This window comes from Podarcis raffonei, chromosome 12 (genome assembly GCF_027172205.1).
Source record: "Podarcis raffonei isolate rPodRaf1 chromosome 12, rPodRaf1.pri, whole genome shotgun sequence".
NCBI lineage: Eukaryota > Metazoa > Chordata > Lepidosauria > Squamata > Lacertidae > Podarcis > Podarcis raffonei.
In genome coordinates, this window is record NC_070613.1 from 10,699,939 (window position 1) to 10,707,264 (window position 7,326).

At 44.3% G+C, this 7,326-nt stretch overlaps 1 long non-coding RNA gene across 1 annotated transcript; it reads left to right on the top strand.

Annotated features, from left to right (window-relative positions):
* Positions 1 to 3,566: 3,566 nt before the first annotated feature.
* On the top strand, positions 3,567 to 6,745 carry LOC128424212 (uncharacterized). The gene is made up of 2 exons (XR_008332952.1): positions 3,567 to 5,624; positions 5,660 to 6,745. It is a non-coding gene; the product is annotated as an uncharacterized LOC128424212 (long non-coding RNA).
* Positions 6,746 to 7,326: the final 581 nt, after the last annotated feature.

Genomic DNA, 7,326 nt, shown 5'->3' on the forward strand with positions numbered 1-7,326 from the left:
CCAGCTGTAAATCTATTGTGCATGGACTTTAAACAGCTCCTTTTTTTGATAATGCAGTAACAACCAATAAAAAACCCCCACCCATCCATCACATTTATTGCAGTTTCCCCATAAAGCTGAGGACTGCCCGTTTGGAAGTGGTAGGCACTGAAGTTAATTATCTTTAAAGGAAGAGGCTCTTGGGCAATGTCCCATGTTGCTTTTCCCTGCTGATGCTTTTCCCTGGAAAAGTGATGCAAGTGTGCATATTCATACTATACAAATGGCCAGACATGTGTTTGAACTTTAGTTGCAGCACATCAGTTTAAGAGACTGTTTCAAGGGGGTCCAATTGCAGCCATTTTGTGACCTCTTCCCCTTGTCGTCAAAATGCAAATGAAAGAAATACCGCAAGCAGAGCTTTTAGAAATGGCCTGGTGGGTTCTACTGAGCTGCCTTGCTTAACCCTGTTCAAGAAGGAAATTGTGTGGCCTCGCTTGCACTAAACTAAACCATGCCTTAGCAAGAAGGAGCAAGCATGCCAGGCACTCAGAGTGAATATCATGGTCACTAGGCCATGGTTTGGTTTAGCGCTGTGGGTGAACCTAGACTTGTGTGTCTCCCTGAAACAATCCACTAGTGGTGAATCCAGAACAAACCACAAACTTGGATTCACACACAACATCCAAGCCCAAACCATGCCTTAGCTCTGGATAATATGGCAGCAGCAGGACAGGGGGAGGAGCGAAAGGGCTGTGATTTTTGCTCTGGGTACCAGCACACTTGCTCATTTTTGCCAAGCCATAATTTGGCTTAGTGTTACGCGCAACCTGTGACGTGGTCTTTAGCCTAGGCTGTGCTTGTCCAGTAGTTCCAAAATTTAAGCTTTCTTGCCGTAAAAATAGAAGTGCCATGCTGTGTTAAACCAGTTAAACCATACAGTTCAGTACTGATGACACATGCCATCATTGGCTCTGTGGGATCTCATGCAAAGAAACACCTTTTCCAGTTTTTGCAATATCCCGTAACTGCTAAATTTGTGTCTTCAGTAAATCATCCTGCACTGTGCTCACGGCTGATTAGCAAACCTTGGAAAATTAACTTGCAAACTGCAGCCATAGAGAGCCTGTAGGAGGTGGTTTCGATCTGGACAGGGTTGGCAATGTGGCATGATTATTTCATATACTGCTGGTTTACAAATCACTCCCCTCCTTTATCCTTCCAATGCAAATTGGATTGAGTGGTGATGTCACCAGACTTACGGTGTTTTTTTTAGCGTTTGCTGAATTCATCCTGGTTACCACACACCAGGCCAAGTTGGTGGTGTGACTGTGGACCTCACCTTAAGGCCCTCTTGATAACCAGACAGGGAACTACTGGTTGTAGTGGTGATGTAGACACAATCTCATGTGCATTTATGTATACACCAGTTTTTTCAACTATAAACAAGGGGAAGTAAATAAAGAATTGTTGGTAAAAACATGGCAGACACTATTTTTGAACCTGCCTAGCAGTCCTAGTTCTGAAGGCAGCCTCCAATGTATTTAAAATGCAATAAAATAGGCAAAAGAAACTAGTAAGAGGCAAATGTGTATACAAGTTTTTCCCCCGCAGATGTTCCAGCTGCTTCTGAATCCCTGGACCACAAAAAAATCTCAGAGTAAATTGCTCTGAAATGTTAGTCTCTCACCTAGGAGGCTGCCACTGCCTCCTTAAGTCTCCTGCAGTTTGGTCTCCTGGGGGCAGATTCAAGAGTCACCAGGAGAGCAAACGTGTTTATATAGCAAAAAAGCTTCATGATCTTAATTGGCACCCACATTTTATGTATTAATGAAGAACTACAAGTATTGCCTCTGATGTAGTAACTTCCATTTTTATGATGTGATGGTTCTTGCACCCAAACCTTTCCTCCTGTGACACAGGATAAAAAAAACCTTGGTCCTTGAAGAGACCTTCCCAAACTGAAAAATAAGTTGCTGTCTCGCCACTAGAGGTCACCCGGGATTCATTCAGTATTTTAACTAATATGAGACAGAAATGCAGGATTCCTGTTCTGGAGATAATGCTCCTTAAGGCTGTGCTGGACTTAACTTGCTGCCATTAGAATGGCTTGGTCAGGACAGGGGCAAGCAGCCAGGTCACGGAGCATCATTCTCCCATCAAGGCACACCCCAAAAGCCAAAAACCAAGTCTGCTGGTCATCATCAGAAGGCGATCTTGAACCTGGATGTATTGTGTGCAAGGACACATTAGGTACCTTACTTCGCTTTTCCAAGGGACAGGACTAAAAAATGGTAGGTTTCGTTTTTCTGAAATGTCCTGATGCACTTTGGGTGGTAACTTTATGATTGAACACAGTCATCTGGGTGATGACAAGTATCAGGCACATGAGATTTGCTTCTCAGATAAGGGGGGGATGTAGCAGCTCCTCCTACCAGTGTCATTGTCCTTACACCTAACTAGCACTTTCTGATGGGAAGACAATGTGCTGGTTATCTGTTAAGCTTTCAGCCATACAGACAGAATAAAGAGTATCTGCACTTGCTTGGAGACTTAATTCATTTTATGAATTCTTGAAAGGCCCAGCCATAGTGGTGGAGGAAGTGGGGCTCCTGACACTTTTTCTGTAGCCTTTTTGGTGCTAGGTTTCTTAACTGTGTTTTAAATACAGTGGTACCTCGGGTTAAGAACTTAATTCATTCTGGAGGTCCATTCTTAACCTGAAACTGTTCTTAACCTGAAGCACCACTTTAGCTAATAGCTGCCGCTGCGCCACCGCTGCACGATTTCTGTTCTCATCCTGAAGCAAAGTTCTTAACCCGATGTAATATTTCTGGGTTAGTGGAGTCTGTAACCTGAAGCGTATTTAACCCGAGGTACCACTGTACAGGCTGTGAACTGTGCTTGCTTGCTTGCTGTGTCTGTTGTGCTTGCTGTGTCTGTTTTTGCTTTTTACAGCTTGTTTTTAATTGTGTTATATTGGTGTGTGTATATATATATATATAATAGTCATATCTCCGTTTACGTAACCTTCTGGTTATGTAAACTTCGGGATGCACTCGCGGCAAACCTGGAAGCATTTTTACCGGGTTTTGCTACGCATGTGCAGAAGCAGTCCTCATGTTGCGGAAACCTCGGGATCTGACCCAACCTCCGGAACGGATCCCATCTGCAACCGGAGGTACCACTGTATATATAAATTTGTCAACTGCCCTGGGAATATTTACTGATGGTTGGCTAGAGAAATAACAATTTCAATGGTCGTGATTTACCCAGGCATGCAAGCCTGTTAACATGAGCAGAAAACTGAGGGTAAGTTGTAGTTTGAGAGACAAAGAGACGTGTGCCACTCTGTGACATCTTCCCCCAAGAAGTACAAGTCCCCAAGTTCCTTTGTTCTTGTTGACACTTCCTATGCATAGGCAGCAGGTGCCAGCAAGGCTTGGCCTCTTGACTGGCAGCCTGAGGAAGAGACAAACAGTAATTGAAGGCAGTGAGACCTCAGGGACAGTGGAATCCAGTGTCCCAAATGTGAGTTCAAGCTTTAGTCTCCTGGCTCCAGAGCACCTAAAAAGATTTGTCATCCATGCCATACATTTAAAGCGCTCATATCTCACTGGTAACAGCCATGGTCTCCCAGATAATCCTGGGATGTGTAGTTTGTTAAGGGTGCTGAGAGTAATGAGCTGCCACAGAGCTATAATTCTCAGCTCCCTTTATACAAACTACACTTCCCAGAGCACTTTGCAGGAAGCCATAACTTGAAATTGAGGAACAGGAAATGGTCTAAATGGCTTTTGCCTTGCATGTTTATAATTGAAACACCATCCTGAGCAAATCAAGCATCTAGAAGTGTAAGCAAGTTTAAACAAAGCTAACATGCGTGGATGTTGAACGATGGGGAAATTTTTAAAATAAATAATATAAGAATACAGGGCTAGTTCAATTACACTATACCATAGGGTATCATAAGTAAGGGTATGAGCAAGAAGCAATTCCAGAAGGCCCAGGAGAAGCAGACGGCAGTGGTGAGGAGAGGGGATTACTAGGAATGAGATCAGGAGATGCTGGGGAGCTGCCATGTTTGCAGGCAAGCAGTCAAGGCACATGCAGGCTCTTCGGTCAGTGGGGCTCAGTACCCACCCGGACAAATGTGCCAAACTCAAGCAGCCTGGATTCAGCCTGGGAACAGGAGCCCTTCAGGGGGCTTCTGGCATTTGAGGATGATGATAACATGGATAGAATACTGCCCTACTTTACAAAAGAGGTTATGTGGAGAAGGTCCATAGCACCTCCAGCTAGTGCTGGGAGTGCTCCTTTCCTGAAACCCTGGAGAGCTGCTGCCAGTCAGTGTAGACAGTACTGAGTTAGATGGACCGCCGGTCTGACTCATGTAAGGCAGCTTCCTGTCTTCCACTGAAACGTTAATGGGGAGACACCTCGCAAACGGCTTCTTTTCGTAAGGAAGCCTTCCATTAGCACCTACCGTGTGCCATTTGGCTTTCCTTTTTAAAAATAAGTTTTGAAAATTCGTAGAGTTGTCACATTTATGAGTACTAGGAGAGCTAATTAGTGCAGAAGCCATTAGCCCTGCGTCTTTTACTTGGAATGCTGAAAGCACCCCAAAAGCTGCCACTCCAGCTGGAAAGAATTGTGCAAGTATTTGCAGTTTGCACAGCAAGAGTAATTGGCAGAAGCGTGAGAATGTTGTAATCTGCTCAGGAACAGGAAGGCAAATAAAAGATGCATTCATCCACCCCAAACGAGCAGGCAGAAGAATTGGCTGGAAGCCTCAAAAGCCGTCCCCCCCCCCAACTCTCTGACACTGTAGGACTGGTACTATTGAAGTCAATTGAACTACTCCACAGTCTCCCTTGCCGCCCCTTTTTCTCCTGTGCCCAGTTAACTCTGCTGCTCATCCTTGCTCAAACCCTATCAAGATTGCAACCTAATAATAATAATAATAAGTAATCCAGTCATTTAAAAATAAAATATTGGCCCATGCCCTCCCCTCCAGGAAGCTATCAGCTGCAAGGGAGCTCTTGTGCAACTTATACCAAATGCCCCTTCTTCTCACTTATGTCTTAGGGATATTTAGCCTCTTGGTTTTTTTCCCATATTTGAGTTACACTTCTGAATGAATGAACTTTATTACGGTCACAGACCAGCATAAGAAAAAAATTTCATATACCAGTATGTATTTTTTGTACTTTTGCCAACCTCTGGGATTTCCCCTTAGCATGATGCTACCTCCATTCTTGGCTTCCTCTGTTTTCCCTCCATTTCCCTCAGCACTGCCCACCTGAGCTGTTATTGGAGGAAATGGCTGTTTCATTAAAGGCAAACTGAAAGCAAGGTTTGTCACCTGCTTTGGCATTGTATGATTTTTTATTATTATTGAAACAAAAAGCTGCTGGAGGGAACCAGATTAGGACTATGGGGTGGGAATGGTAGCAGTGGGGACACCAGTTGGGATCACTGTAGGGGCAATGGGTGAATGCACAACCTGCTTTGGTCAGCTAGCAATTGGTTTTTTTTTAATTCAGTCTAGTGAAGAGAGAGGATGATAGATAAAGTATACACGCACTTCAGATTTATATAGCGCTTGCACCGTTCAAAGCATTTCACTGCATACACTATTTGCAGTAATCCTTACAACCAGACCTGTAAAGTAAGCCAGTGTTGTTATTGCAGATGAGGAGGCTGAGGTTGAACTAACAGGGCCAGGTAGTGTATATGTGGCTGAGAGATGTGAACCAGCAGCCTCACAGCTCATTCTCTCAAGTCACTACACCAGGAATGGGCTTTGGGAGGAAAGCAGTGATTCCTGATGACCCACCCACCAGCAGTGCCTTCTTGAGTTGGCTTTCTAGCAATATAACTTGCTGTTTAGAGGTATAGGATCAGCCTTGTAGGCCAAATTTGACAGAAGGTGGGACTGCCCTTCTGTCAACCACCTCACATCACAATGACATCAGGTGCAAGGTGCTTTGAAGTCCCAAAGTTGGGTTTCAAAGCACCTTGCAAGTCGTTGCCAAAAGGAAGGATTTCCCCCTCTGCTTTTGCAGGGGATTCCATGCAAACACCCTTTCCTGAAATTTTCCTGAAACATTAAACATTAAAGGGTTTGGTTGGAATGCTGCCAAAATGAGCAGGATTTAACCCTACATGGCTGATGAGCAGGGTTGTTAATTCCTGCTGCTTTGGCTGCATGTGTTTATTAACTGCTGGTAACAGGCGCATGCAGCCAATGCAGGATTTAAGTCCATCGGATGATATAATGAGTGTTGTCAGCTGATGGGAAGGTGTGCATGGTTAGAGGGAAATGGTCTTATAGGTCAACTTGGATGCCTTGGTGGGCTAAGATTAGCCCACAGGCCAGAGGTTCCCGGTCCCTGGGACAGAGGAATACAGTACAGTGCTTACAAAATTGCTGCCTTCCTTTTCTCCCCCATGCCAGTTATATTTCTTGTATTTAACTTTCATTTGATGCCATTGCTGTAGAATATGGAAGCCTTTATCCTGCTGTGATTAAAATCAGTCCCAAAAAAAGAGAGAACACATTAAGTGTTATATCTATGACAGTTTTTATTACCCCCCCCCCTTTGTCACAGGCATTGGCTCGGTATGCTACACAACAAAGAAAGCCACACACAAGTGATTAAAGTACTTGTTTCAGTTAAACACTGCTACAACAAAATCCACAACATCATAGTTACATATTTATGGCTCAGTGGTTATCTAAAGAAACATCAGAGGGAGAAAACCAGGGTAAGAGATTGCTTCCCCAGGTGGAGAAACTCAGCCGCACAAGCAACAGAGGTCTTCCAAAGCCTCATGCTAGACTCTACTTCGTTTGTCTTTCATGAACAGAAAAGCAGCTCACACAGCTTCCACTCCACACACGTCCCATCTCAAGGACAGGTTCCAAGTCACTCTGCTGGGCCCATATTCCACACATTCTCACACACACATCTTTGCTGCAAGGGTTCCTCTCCAGTGAAGGACAGGAGATGTATCTCCCTGCTCCTTCTGCCACCAAGGAACCTACAAACCTTTACTTCTGAAAGAGCTTATGTCAGACCCTCATTCCATCACCAGTCCCCATGGAGATTATCACAAGTATCTCCTACCCACTTACACAAAACACTCCATATTTTACCCTGATAGAACCCAGACCAATTTGCTCCAACCGTATCCTCGTGAAGACAAGCCCAGCCATTTTCCAGTTCCCAAACCTCCCGCCCTGAAACCCAGTTTTGCTTTTAAGAATCCAGCCTTTTGCTTTTAATGGAAGTTTGAAAAACAAATCAGTAAGTGAGGCTTTTTGTGGCCTGGAGCTGAATA